This window comes from Mirounga leonina, unplaced genomic scaffold, assembly GCF_011800145.1.
Source record: "Mirounga leonina isolate KUSES-001 unplaced genomic scaffold, KU_Mleo_1.0 Mir_129, whole genome shotgun sequence".
NCBI lineage: Eukaryota > Metazoa > Chordata > Mammalia > Carnivora > Phocidae > Mirounga > Mirounga leonina.
Window position 1 is genome coordinate 19895856 of NW_023270323.1, and position 15294 is coordinate 19911149.

Genomic DNA, 15294 nt, shown 5'->3' on the forward strand with positions numbered 1-15294 from the left:
AAAGAAAGGTTTAAAAATAATGAAAATGGAAGAAAATACCATAGAAGTGACAAAGCAGATTTGAAAGAGAACCAATGAGAATTTCTATAAATGAGAAATATGAACATTAAAATTTAAAACTCAATGGGCAAGCTAAGCATCATATTAGCCACCATTAAAGAAAAAATTATGAACTGGAAAATAGATTTGAGGAAATTATGGAGAATGTAGCACAAAGAGTTAAAGAGATGTGAAATATAAAAGAGAGATTAACATGGAGGATAGAGGAAAAGGTCTAATATGTACCTATTCAGAGTACAAAAAGGAGGAGAGAGAGAAAGAGGTAGAAGCAGTATTTGAAGTGTTAAGATCTGATAATTTTAGGAACCAATGAAAGACACCAATCAACAGTTTTAGAGTTATCTATGAATCCAATGCAGGATATATAGGAGGAAATTTGCACCTAGACATATCATAGTGAAACTGCAATCCACAAACAAACAAAAAAATATTTTAAAATCTATCCTTCCAAGGAATGGCAATAATGCTGATATCAGACTTCTCAATGGATATATGAAAGCCCTAAATCAATAGAATGTTATCTTCCAATATGTCAACCTAAAATTATATATCTAGCAAAAGGTGAAATTAACACATTTTCAGAAACAAAAAATGCAGAAAGAGTTTATCACCAATAGATCTTAACAAAAAATGTTCCAAAAGATTGAAAGAAGAAAAGTGATTCAAGATGGAAAGTCTAAAATGCAAGGATAAATGGTGAGCAAAGAAAGTAAATAAATCTAAATAAATATTGACTATATATTATAAACATACAGTTATGTTATATCTAAATATAACATATATAAACAGAAAATAATAATAATGTGTTATTGGGTTAAAATACCCAACAACAATTGTATATAAGTCAGGAGAGGGTAATCAGAGCAAAAGTGTTCCAAAGATCTTCCTATTGTTTCGGAGGAAGTTAAAGATAGTATAAATCTCTAAAGTAACCACTAAAATAATAGGGATGGAATGAGTGGAATGAAAAAAAATGGCTCAAATAATCAAAAAGTAGTCATGGCAGAGAAAAAAAAATAGATAATGTGGGACATGAAATCTTAGCAATGAATTACACTAGTAATCTCAATAAATGTAAGTAAATGAACTAAATGCTCCATTCAAAAGGAAAATCTATTAGCCTGGATAACAACAACAAAGTCCAGCTATGAGCTGTTTACATGTGCGCTGGCTCTTCTCTACTCTTCTCTGTCTAGCTCTAGGCCCAGCTCTATGTTCTGTATCCCTGAGATCCTTTGCTCTCTAACTTCTGGTGGGGTTTGGCCAGTCGCTGATAGTGGCAGGCCATAGGGTGGGAGGAGAGAGAAGTAAGGGTATTAATTCCCCCAGTTTACCTCACTGCTGGGCCAGAGTTTTTCAGTGGTTGTGTTATCTCTACTTAAGATCACAGATCCTGAGGGTGCCCCCTTTCCCAGCAACAGCTTATATTGGGTTCTACTAATAGTGCTCTCTCTCTTTGACCCTTCAGGGCTAGAGTATAAGTGCTTTTCCCTGTTTCTAATGTCTGAGTAGTTCACCATCTCTTATTGGTTCCGTTAATGCTGTCTATACCTCTGCAAAGAATTTCTTATTAAACTCTCTTCAATGAACATTTTGAGTGCACTGCCTCTTTATTTCCTACCAGAATCCTGACTCAACAGGAGACACACCCAAAACATAATAACACTGAAAGGCAGAAAATAAAAGGTTGAAAACGTTATAGCATGCAAATACCAACCAAAAAAAAAAAAAAAAAAAAAAACTGATGTCTAGTAAAATAGACTTTAAGATTAAAAAACAATATTAGAGATAAAAGAGATACATGATGAAAAATTCACTTTACCAGTAACATAATGTTACTCCCATAGCATCAAATTATATGAAGTGAAAAAAATTTGAGAGAAGAATTAGATAAATCTGTCAACCTAATGGAGAGTAAAAAAGATAAGAATTATCCACAAATAAATGTTTTTAAAAAGTACACCATATTTTTGAATGGCTTTATAACAGGCCATTTATATTCCAAATTTTATATTTTCTAGATTAATATTATCCTTAGTTTGCATGTATCTTAGAAAATACTGATTGGCAGCAGAGAAAGGCAAGTACAAATGTAGAGAGTGGCCAGAGGAAGCCACTTTAAAAACTAATCTTGAAATAAATATGATTGTTAATATTAATATATCAACCTAAGAAAAATGTAAAAATTCCCAAATGTAAATAGATAAGAAAATAGATAATTTATGAAAGAGAAGCTAAAAATGGCTAAATAAATAGAAAAATGTTCAAGCTTATTAGCAATGAAAGAAATAGAAAATAAAATGTTATATTCATCTATAAAATTAACAAAAAAATTTTTTTAATTAGATATAATATGCAAAGCTGTCTAAGATAAAATAGACACTGTCATGTACTGCTGGTAGAAGTAAAAATTAAGATAAGTTATTGGGTCTATAACATTTAACCCAATAATTTGATTTCTGGGAATCCATCCCAGAAAATCTAAATTAATGATAAAGATTTAGGTACAAAAAGAGAATGTTATTTATAATATATATTTTTTAATTAGAAGTACTCTTCTTCTCCTTCTCTATCCTTTCCCTTCTCTTGTTCCCTTCCATTCAATTGTTTACTTCCAGAGCAATTCAATCCAAAACCCATTAGATTGGGGCTCAGCAAGGTAGGTGTCTTCAGGGGTGATTGGGGAAGAAACATGGTAGCCCACCTGGGATGGCAAAGTACCACTGGAGTGGGAAAGGGGGCTGCGCAGGGGAATGACTCGGGTTAGGACACAGGAACCCCAGCAATGAGAGAAGAGCATCTGTGGGAGGGCGTAGGGGTAGCCCAGAGCAGGGTATCATAGCTCAATCAGAGTGAGGAGAGCATTTGTAGGGATGAGAGTTTGACAGTAGTTAGTGGCAATGATTACATACAGAGGATTGAGCAAATAAGTAAATATATCGAGGATGAGGGAGCCAGGTTTCCCACTACCAGAGAAACAAGCTATAATTATAGAAAGGGAGAATATAAGAATGAGGTATTGGCTTAGAATTGGGGATATTGGTTGTGAACTCATGGCTATCAATACAAAGAAATAGATACAGAAAACAAAAATAAATATATCTATAAATGCATGTATGTATATGTATATACATTCTGAGGGTCTAGGAGCAGTGTCACCCTGAGAGCAACGAGCCCACTAGTGCCCAAATGTTGGTTTCTAAATACTCTTCTTCACTAAAAGGAAACAGGGCTCTTTGGAGAAATAGCTGATTCCAGTGCTGGGGCAGGGAATACACAATGAGGCTGGAGCATCTTGTGCCAAAAAGTAAGGAAGGGTTCAGAGAATAATGGGAATATCTCAAAAAGATACATAAGTCACTGACTAAAATAGTCACACGAGTCTGTACTCATCCACATGCTCTAGACAAGGAGATTAATTGACCATTTGAAAAGGCTATTTACATAGTCTCCAAGATCTCTTCACAAAATATTTATTAATTGTAAGGGTGGGGGAGAGTAACCATGGAGTAGAAAGGTCTGGGACATACCACCTTAATAAAATGATGAAAGTTAATATCACCAGTGATAGGATACAATGAGAAGAACACAACATTGCTTCTGGAATATGCCTACCGAAGATGCATGACTTGAATCCAATCATGAGGAAATATCCAACAAACCCACCCTGTGGGACATTTTACACAATAACTAACTTGTAATTTTCAAAAGGATCAAGGAAATGAAAGTCAAGACAGGGTGAGAAAGCGCTCCAGATTGAAGGAGGCTAAAGAGATATGACAACTAAGCACAGTGCTTTATTCTGGACTGAATCCTTTCAGTATTAAAAATATATATATTATTGGGACAACTAGTGAAACTTGAATAAGATGTGAGGCTTAGATGGTAGTAATAGGTCAACTTTACTTTCCTAATTTTGGTGGTTGTATTATGGTAATGTAGGGAAATGTCCTGGTTTGTGGGTAATGCACACTAAAGCATTTAAGGAGGGGAGATGTTTAAACATCATGTTGGCAACTTACCCTCAAATGATTCAGGGAGAAAAGTTCTTTGTTCTGTTCTTTCAACTTTTCTATAAAGGTGAGAGTGTTTCCAAATAAAAAGTTTTAAAATATAGAAACAATCTAAATATCAAATAGCCTGGAAAGTGTTCCATAATCTGGTTCCAAATTCTCTTAACTTCATCTCTCACCAACCCCCAGCACTAGCCCATTCCAACACTCAGCTTTTGCTTCAGTGTTCTCTCACCTTACATATGTGGTGCACTTTAGCTAGACCACATTTCATCCCTTTCTGCATCTGAATAACTTTCATTTTCCTTCAAGATTCAATCCCAAAGATTTCCCCTAGAATACTGTCCTCTCTTCCCCAGCTGTGGTTGGCTGTTCCTCCAGCTCTCACAGCATCTCAGGCTTCTCTTGGTCAGCGCAGAGCACAATCCTTATCATGATTAACATAATCACCCCTTCCCCTCTGAACTTCTTGAAGCAGAGACTGTGTTTTCTTTAACTGACAATCCTCATTGCCTGACTTTGAGTAGGTTCTCATAAGTCTTTGCTAAATTAAAGGATAAATGAACAGATGAACTGGTCTTTCTGCACGTCCAGTCCCTTCTCCCCAATCCATTCTCAATGGAATAGCCAGAGAGACTCATGCTTCTTTCTCCTGAAATGTCTCTCAAAGTTTAACATTGCACCAGATGCAAAGGGAAAATATTGAAGAGATTTACAACTACTTTTGAGAAGCAGGCTATGAAGGGTGAATTTGGGGTTGAGAGTCAATAAATTGATCACTGGCATAGGGCATATGGTAATTCTTTTAGGACTCATTAATTGATAGAGATAGGGTGCCCAAAAGTCATGATCATTTCAGCAAAACCTTAAAATAAATTGATATTTTAATAATTAGGATCTGTAAGAATCATAACATGTGTCTATGCTTTTTTAATAGACAGGTAATATTTGGTGGGCCCATGGCTTTGGAAATTGCTGGCACAACACCAAAGCCTTTCAGGAATTAGTAAACAAGAAGGTAGCGAACAAATACCTTTGCATATACAGTGCCCTTTACAATTTGCCTGTGTTCTTTCCAGACTCCTTTCACTAGTATTTCTCCATATTCTTCTTATAGTCTAACCAAATCAAAATAAGGTGAATTCCTTCTCATCCTTCAAGACCTTATTCAAATTCATTCTTCTTTCCTAAGCTTTTCCGGACCATCCAAGCATAGCTATTCATTCCATCTTCTCTATTCCCACTGAAGAATATGTATAGAATAAATGCAAATTCCTATTATGGGGGGAAGGGATAAATATTTACAGACTTTGAGCACTGTCCTAAGTACTTTACTGCTCTAATTCTATAAGCTCTAATTCTGTAAATTCTACTAAAAAGTAGCTACTATTAGTATCTGCATTTTGCAAATGAGGAAACAGAACGAGGCTATGTCTCACTTAGCTATTGAAGAGCAGAGCTGCAAAACGTACCTAGGTCTGACAATTCCAAAACTCATGTGCTAAACCATTATGCAATACAATGTTCCAACATTATCACTTAGAGTGCATTCTAATATTTTAGCTAACATATCTGTTGCCCCCCTGGACTAAACTCTTCCAGAGACTGAATCTTACCCATCTTTGTATTCTAGCACTTACACAGTGCCTGGCAAATAACAAGGGCTAAGTATTTTTTTCTGGGATGAATAAATAGCAGCTGTATATATATCAGTTAAATAAAAATTTAAGGTGCTCCATAACTGACTGTGAAAGTTGATGGTGCAAACAATAAGTGGTTTTAGAGGCTCCAAGAAAAGATCTAGGTGTACTGTAGCATTTGTGAAGACTTCATTGTGCTCTGGAGTTAAGACCTTAACCCAAGAAGAGATTTGATTCGATGGCAAGAGAAAACCCACAGGTGCAAAAGTAAAGGCAAACGGGGCGCCTGGGTGGCTCAGTTGGTTAAGCGACTGCCTTCGGCTCAGGTCATGATCCTGGAGTCCCGGGATGGAGTCCCGCGTCGGGCTCCCTGCTCAGCGGGGAGTCTGCTTCTCCCTCTGACCCTCCTCCCTCTCGTGCTCTCTGTCTCTCATTCTCTCTCTCGCAAATAAATAAATAAAATCTTTTAAAAAAAAAAAGTAAAGGCAAACGGCTGAAATGAACATGGCATACTTATAGTGTATTAGTGAACTCAGTGTAATGTAGAGAGAAATAAAAGCTGACATTAGCTCAGACGGGTGGGAGCAATCTGTGGCGTGCTTTAGAAATCATGTCCAGGGATGTGGATAGCATAGAAAAAAAGATTAAGAGCAGACTTCTGGTTTCATGTGGAGTTTGCATCCCAGAAGGACTAGTAGTTGGGTGATCCTGGAAGTTTCCTAAATGTTCTAAAATTCTTCCTGCCTCGCAGAAGCCATCACTCCTGAGCTGCCTGTGCCACCAGCTGCGGTCAACCCCACCACGTTCTTCGACGTGGCATCGATGGCGAGCTCTTGGGCAGCATCCCCTTCCAGCTGTTTGCAGATGAATTTCCAAAGACAGCAGAAAACTTTCATGTTGTGAGCACGGGGGAGGAAGAATTTTGTTTTCACAGAATTATTCTGGGTTTTATGTGCCAGGTGGTGACTTCATTTCATAATGGCCCTGGAGGTAAGACCCTCTATAGGGAGAAATTCGATGAATAGAATTTCATCCTGAATCACACTGGTCTTGAGCTCGTCCATGGCAAATGCTGGACCCATGACCAGCCAACTTTTCGTCTGTACTGAGACTGAGTGGTTGGACGGTCTTTGGCAAGGTGAAAGAGAGCATGAATATCGTAGAAGCCATGGTGCCTTGGGTCCAGAAATGGCAAGAAATGGTAAGAATATCACCATGGCTGACTGTGGACAGATCTAATAAATTTGAATTGTAGAGATAAATAAATAAATAAATCTTCCAACTGTACAATTATGTATTTATAGGATTCCTTTGAAGATTAAGATAATCAATCCATGTAAAAAGAACTTAGTGCAGCAGTCAGCACGTAGCAAGTACTCAGCGGAGAGCCTGCTTCTCACTCTCCCTCTGCCCCTGCTTGTGTTCCTTCTCTCGCTGTCTCTCTCTCTGTCAAATAAATAAATAAAATCTTTTTATAAATATGGAGGCATTAAAAGATAATTTCAATGTTTTAAACTCTCGAGCCCCCAAAAATATAGATGCCGTTGGAAACAAATACGGAAAATGGGAGAAAATCTAATTCAGGGGAAGGTGAGAGGAAGGATGAAATGATATTGCATTTGAGGAGATAATTGGAAATCCATGTACAATATTTAAAGTCTGATTGGAGAGATAAAGGACTGGGGTTAGGTTAAACAAATAGGACAGCAAGTATATATTTGAAAAATTATCTGCATGAAAGTGATAAAGTACTACAAATTGATAAGCTTTCTTCTTTGAAAGAATGTTGTCACAGCATCAAACCCAGGTCTGAGACATCAGAAACATCTGGAGTTAAAGTATTCAAGAAGGGAGAAGAGCCAATGAAGGAGAAAAGTTCCTTTTTTTAAAATTTAGGTTTTTATATTTTAATTCCAAAACAGTTAACATACAGTGTAGTATTAGTTTAGGTGTACGATATAGTGATTCACCAATTCTAGTGCTCGCTTCAGCAGCACATATACTAAAATTGGAACAATACAGAGAAGATCAGCATGGCCCCTGCGCAAGGATGACATGCAAATTCGTGAAGTGTTCCATATTAAAAACACACAAACGGGCACCTGGGTGGCTCAGTCAGCTAAGCCTCCGACTCTTGGTTTCAGCGCAGGTCGTGATCTCAGGTCGGGAGATTGAACCCCATGTCAGACTCCATGCTTAGCATGGAGTCTGCTTGGGATTCTCTCTCTCCCTCTGCCTCTTCCCACCATGCGCTCTCTCTCTATCTAAAATAAATAAGTAAATCTTTAAAAACAAACAGTTCTATACATTATGCAGTGCTCATCCTGTTAAGTGTACTCTTTAATCCCCATCACCTATTTCACCCATCCCCCCACCCACCTCCCCTCTGGTAACCATCAGTTTGTTTTCTATGAAAAGTTTTTATAGTAAGGAAAAAATAGGGTGGAGCCCTTCTCTAAGCCAGATGTGTTATGTGCTCTGAGAGGTCAGGATTAGAGGTGACAGCAGGCCATGACATGGACTACTGTTAGTAAAGTGATGGTGCACAGATGTTTGAGGAATGCCAGGAAAGCTGAGAGAAGGCCTCAACCTTCTCAGTAAAAACTAATGAGACAAAGCCATCTGCTAAGAGTGAATGGAAAAGGATGAAGTTGAATGCTTAGTTGGGACCTTGGAAGAAAAGATATGGAACACTAGAACTGGGTAATTTGAGGAGAGTTTACAGAATTGTAATAAAGCTTGGGAAGAAAAAGGGATGGTGCATTACCCCAGGGCTGGCAGTAGGGGGGACTACTACCATCCCTAGGCCTGAAGGAGCAAGAGGAAGGTGGGGGGACCAGAGACAGCTGTTTGGAGAGGACCATCTGACCAGAACTGTGGCCTTTAGGTAAAGGGATATAGCCCACCTGCAGGGAACTGGTAAGGAGGGTGCTGGGGAGTAAATAATCTGACCCATTGTCCTCCCACCCTCCAGATCTCATCTAAAACCATTAGCTGAACCTAACTGGAAGCCAGAGGGCAAGGGAGCCAGGTTATTGTAACCTCATGGTCAGCTTCCTGGGTGCAGAGCAGGGTAGATAAGGTGGGGAATGGATTCAACACAAGTGTTTCGGAAGAGTGGAAAAGGTTCGACAATGACATAGTAAGGAAAGGGATGGGGAGCCAAGAGATGAAAAAGAATTGCTGAGCTTCTCTAGAAAATCTGGTTGATCTAGTCCTAGTCTGTACTTTAAAATAAAGGTATTTCTCTTTAGCTGATTACAAGGATCATATATGATCATTGTAGAATATTTCAGGAGTATTAAAATCAAAGAAGAAAATGGAAATTACCCCAAATCCCACTCTCCAAAGGTAATCACTTCTAATATTTTGAAGATACTTTCATTCTTTTCTATGTGCACAAATAAACTTTTCAAAAAACAAAATGAGATTACATTATACACACCTGAATCATCTAACTTTCTTTGGATATAAGCAACAGAAACCAAATCGGATTCATTTAACATTAATTACTTAACTCGATATTTATTGAGTGCCTATAATATATAAGGAATGTAATAGCATTACAAAACAGATTACGTTTATAATTTCATGGAATTTACATTCTAGTAGGTAGAGATATACAGTAAGCAAATTATCAAATCATATATAATATTTTAGGGAGTTGTAAGTGCTGTAAAAAAATAAAGCTAGGTAAAGGGATAGAGATGGGAGGCTAATGCAGTTGTCAGTGAGAAACAGTGGCTTGGACAAGGAAGGTAATAAGGGAGGTAGTGAGTGAGGTTTGGATTCTGGATGTATTTCAAGGTGGAGCAGACAGATTCACCGATGAGAGTGCATAGAGATTCTCCAATTGCCCCTTCAGATCTATGCTCCATTCCTTCCCATAGCCTGGAAGCCTGACCTCCATGGACCACATGCCTGGATTCTCCTGTCCTCCTTTGCTTGGTTTCAGACAATTGGAGATTGGAGGGCAAAAGGAGAACAAGACCAGGATATTTATTCTCCTGGCTCCTTGCCTGCCTGCCTACAGCTTGGTGATGACTGCCCTTCTCTACCTAAGGCCACAGCTCCGCTAGGCAGCAGTCTACTAAAGCTATAGCTCTTGCTGGTGCTGGCAAACCCTCTCCACCCCAGGCTCCTTCCGGCCTGCGGTAGTAAAGTCTCCCCACTACCTCTTGGGTGCTTCTCCATTTCTTATTAGTTTCCCTTAACCAGACCACATATTTCTACACAGTCTTTTGAATTTTCCTCAGATACCCCTTTAGTATGCTATTTATAACCTGCTGGGACCCTGAGCAATACAGGATGTGGAAAAAAAAAGGGGGGGGGAGTCAAAGATGACTCCAAAGATTCTGGTCTGAGCATCTGGAAGAATGGAATTGCTATTTACTGAACTGGAGGAAAAATCAATAGTATAAGATGAATTCATTAGAAGGATATGGGGTAGCTGACAGAATAAAAAGCAGAAATGTAAAGGAGTGGGTTGAAGCTCTTGGTCTGTGGAGAGCTTGGGTTCAGAAGTTGGCAATAATTAGATTAGGGCTCCTAAAGGAAAAATGGGCTCACAGTGCTCCATTTAAGGGAAGGTGCAGGAGATCAGCTCTTACAGCTCGAAAGGGGAAATAAAACAAAACAAAACTTGTTGACTACATTTAGCTATAGCATTTAGCAAGCTTCAGGCCTAGAGGACACCAGATACTGCTAAGCATCCTTCAGTGCACAGGTCAGCTCTCTCAACAAAGAATTACTTAGCCCAAAACATCAACAGTGCCAAGGTTGAAAAACCCTGCTTCCCATAAAGGCTACCACATGCTTCAGTTTCTACATCTTACAGAGAAAAATCAGATTATAGTACTCCAGATCCACAGACTCAAACTCTATTGGGAACCAACTTTAAAAGTAGTGGTGGGTCCCTGGGTGGCTCAGTTAAGGGTCAGACTCTTGGTTTCAGCTCAGGTCATGATCTCAGGGTCATGAGATGGAGCCCCATGTGGAGCCCCACGTGGAGCCCCAGATCCGACTCTGGTCTCAACAGGGAGTCTGCTTGAAGATTCTCTCCCTCCGCCACTCGCCCCACTCGTGCACATGCTCTCTCTCTCTCTCAAATAAATAAATAAATAAATAAATAATTTTTTTTAAGTGGTAGTGGTAAATATATGGGTACTGTCTAAATGAGGCTCTGCAGGAATAGGCACCACATTTGGAAATGTTTAAGAGCCTAGAATTATTTTTACAGCACTATAGTAAACTGCAACTGCTCAAAGGAACACAACCCCACTCAGTGTAGCATTCGCTTATTAGCGGTAAATAGAGCATTGTGTATGTGTTCAAGTTTGCAACTAAAGTGAATAAAGCTGTAAATCATGTAACAGCTTTAAAAGTCATGCAGGAACTCCCCCGGATGCAGAGAGCTATGGTATCCACTAACGACAGGCTCTGAGGCAGGCTTACAGAGTTTCTTTCATCAGGCACAACATGCCTTCTGTGTCCCAAGGATCCTCTTGAGACACACGAACTTACCTGGAGGAGGTAGACGAACTCCCTGGAGAGTGCAGCATACGCTCCGGACACACTCTCGTCCTTAGCACAATGGTAGAACTGAGAATTTGCGCCGGGCACAAGGCCAGGGAGGAGGCACAGATAGCAGATGAAGAAAGGGAACTTTGCAAATGAGCCACAGAGCCTTGGGGCTTGGACGACTCAGTTGTTCCCTAACATTCTGGCAGAGAGACATTTTTCATCAAGTAAAAATGATTTTTTTTCCATGGAGCTAGAAAGTTTTGTGTCTAAAATAAACATGATTCATGTCCCAAGAAAGCTCCATTCTAGAGAACTCTGTATCCTTGGCTGACTTACCCCTTAGAATCTGATTTCTGATTCCCAGCTCTGAGGTCATACCTCTGCCCTTTATTTTCAAGGTTCAGGAGGACCTGGACCCTCAGAAGGAACCAGTCTTTCAGGGTAGAAATTGTGCAGCTATGTTCCAGGAGTTTAAGTTTCAGTTATCAGAAAAATGTGATCATGCTACAGTTCTCCCCACCCCATTTTGCTACCTCTGGAAGTCCCCTAAGTTTACTTAACAGTACTTCCTTGAAGCTATAAAGACAGGTGCTTTTTTTTTTCTTAACTCAGGAATGTTTTGATTGTAAATATGAAATGCACAGAGATTTTGCTTGAGTACTGCAGTTTAGGCTGTCAAATTAGTTCAGTAAATTAACTGATTTTTCTTCTGTCACAAATAAATATGTAAGTCATCTCTTCAGATATGTATATTTTGAACGTTATGCATTTTTTTTTTAAAGATTTTATTTATTTGACAGAGAGAGACACAGCGAGAGAGGGAACACAAGCAGGGGGAGTGGGAGAGGGAGAAGCAGGCTTCCCAGGGAGCAGGGAGCCCAATGCGGGGCTCGATCCCAGGACCCTGGGAACATGACCTGAGCCGAAGGCAGGCGCTTAACGACTGAGCCACCCAGGCGCCCAAACGTTATGCATTTAACATTCAGTTACTCAAAATATTCTTAACTAGTAAGGTTAACCAAAGTATATTTATACTATTATTAAATCTTTGTGTGTGTGTGTGTATGCTTTATACATGTATCATAAATACTTTGTATTTTCAAAACCTATTCTATATTCTATATTTATTTCATAATCATTATAGTATTGGAGTCATTTTTAAAAATTAATCTCATTTTTTTAAAGTTACATTTTTAGTATTCATTTGTTTATTTTATGATATGGAACATTTTTCTTCCCCAACTAATATAAATATTCTGTGAAATATTATGATATTCATTGCTATCTTTTGAAGCTTCTGATTTTCCTTCTCATTGGCTTATTCTTTCTGGTTATAAAACAGCTAACTTAAAAGATAAGTTTATGACAAAGTCCTCTTAAGTTCTGTATACAAAATTTGTATTCTTTCAGACAGTGATAATAATTGGAATCCCTAGTAAATGTGCCAAAAAATATATATCATTAAAATCTTATTAATTCATTACAGTGGTCACTTGGGTTTATCTCAAAATGTGGTCTTCAGACTACCTGAGGATGCAGCTGCTAAAACTCAGATTCAGGACTTCCTCTCAGAAATTCTGATTCAGTAGGTCAGAGTTGACCCAGGAATCTGGGGTTTTTTTCCCTCAATGTAGCAAACAAGTAGCATCCTCACAAACATCGTTTTCACATGTGTGTTTATTCAGCTTTATTGAGCTATAATGACAAATAAGATTGTAATATATTTAAAGTATATAAAATGATTTGATATATGTATACATTATGAAAGGGTTCCCACATTTGACTTAATTAACACATCCATCACCTCACATATTTACCTTTTTCTTTTTTGTGTGAGAACACTTAAGTTCCACTCTCAGCAAGTTTCAATTACATAACACAGTATTAACAACCATAGTGACCAGGTTATACTTTAGATCCTCAGACCTTATTCATCTTATAACTGAAAGCCTGTGTTCTTTACCAACCTCTCCCCATTTCCCCCATCCCCCACCTCCTGGCAACCACCATGCTACTCTGTTTCTATGGGTTTGATTTTTTTTTTCTTTAGTTCCATGTATAAGTGATCCATGTATTTGTCTTTCTTTGTGTGACTTATTTCACTTAGCACAATGCCCTCCAGGTCCATCAAAGTTATTTCAAATGGCAGGATTTCTTTTTAAAGACTAAATAATATTCCATTATATATATATATCTCCATCATCTGTTGATGGAAACTTAGGCTTTTCCAGACTTTATCTATTGTGAATAATGTTGCAATGAACATGGGAGTGCAGATAACATATATCTCTTCAAGACAATGATGACATTTCCTTTGAATATGCATACCCAGGAGTGGGATTGCTCGGTCACATGGTAGTTTTATTTTTAATTTTGGGGGAACGTCCATACTGCTTTCCAGAGTGGCTGCACTGATTTATAGTCCCGCCAACAGTGCACAAGGGTTCCCTTTCCTGCACATCTCACCAGCAATGGGGGAAATGGGGAGAGGTTGGTAAAGGCAAGAGTCTTTTTGGTTGGTAATAGAGATCCTAACAAGTGTGAGGTGATATCTCATTGTGGTTTTGATTTGCATGTCCCTGATGATGAGTGATATTGAGTATCTTTTCAGATGTTAGCCATTTGTATGTCTTCTTTGGGTCTTTTGCCCATTTTTAATTTTGTTTTGTTTTGTTTTTCATTTTTTGCTGTTTTCTTTTGTTTTTGTGTTACTAACTAGTTGAGTTCCTTATATATTTTGGATATTAACTCCTTATTGGATGTGTGTTTTACCAAATATTTTCTCCTATTCTGTGGGTTGCCTTTTCATTTTGTTGATTGGTTCCTTTGCTGCGCAGATTTTTAGTTTAGTTTAGTTTATAAAATCTTTTCTCTACAAGATATATGTGTTTGAGAGACAGAGAAAGCACATACAAGTAGGAGGGCATAGGGAGAGGGAGAGAAGCAGACTCCCTGCTGAGAATAGAGTCTGACTATAGGGGGCTCCATCTCATGACTCTGAGATCATGACCTGAGCCAAAATCAAGAGTCAGGTGCTCAACCAACTGAGCTGCCCAGGTGCCCTGCTGTGCAGATTTTTAGTTTGATGTGGTCCCACTTGTTTAATTTCCCTTTTGCTTCCATTGATTTTGGTGTCAAATCCAAAAATCATTGCCAAGACTAATGTCAAGGAGATTTCTCCCTATATTTCCTTCGAGGAGTTTTATAGTTTCAGGTCTTATGTTCAAATCTTTAAACCATTTTGAGTTGATTTTTGTGTATGATATAAGATAGGAGCCCAGCTTCATTCTTTTGCATGTGGCTCTCTATTGAAGAGACTATCCTTTCCACATTGTATATTCTTGGCAACTTTGTCAGAAATTAACCATATATGTGTGGGTTTATTTCTGGGCTCTCTATTCTGTTTCACTGATCTATGTGTCTGTTTTGTTTGTACCATACTATTTTGTTTACTGTAGCTCGAAATCAGGAAGTTTGATGCCTCCAGCTTTATTTTTCTTTCTCAAGATTTCTTTGGCTATTTGGGGTCTTTTGTTTTTCCATACAAATTTTAGGATTGTTTGTTCTATTTTTGTGGAAATGCCGTTGGAATTTTGATAGGGATTGCACTGAATCTGTAAATTGCTTTGGGTAGTATGGACATTTTAATGATATTAATTCTTCCAATCCATATCTTTCCATTTAGTTGTGTCTTCTTCAATTTCTTTCATCAATGTTTTACAGTTTTCAGTGTATGGGTCTTTCATTCTTTGATTAAATTTATACCTATTTTATTCTTTTTGGTGATACTATAAATGCAATTGTTTTCTTAATTTCTCTTTCCAATAGTTAGTTGTTAGGGCATAAAAAGGCAACTGCCTTTTGTATGTTGATTTTGTATCCTGCAACTTTACTTAATTTGTTTACTAGTTTTAACAGTTTTTATGGTGGAGTCTTTAGGGTTTTCTATATGTAGTATCATGTCATCTGCAAACAGATATCATTTTACTTCTTTCAGATTTGGGTGCCTTTTATTTTATTTTTTTTCCTTGCCTAATTGCTCTGGCTAAGAATTCCAG

General features: G+C 38.1%; 1 non-coding gene across 1 annotated transcript; it reads left to right on the forward strand.

The window, feature by feature from the left end:
- Positions 1-7691: 7691 nt before the first annotated feature.
- LOC118011005 lies at positions 7692-7798 on the forward strand. The gene has a single exon (XR_004679398.1). It is a non-coding gene; the product is annotated as a U6 spliceosomal RNA (small nuclear RNA).
- Positions 7799-15294: the final 7496 nt, after the last annotated feature.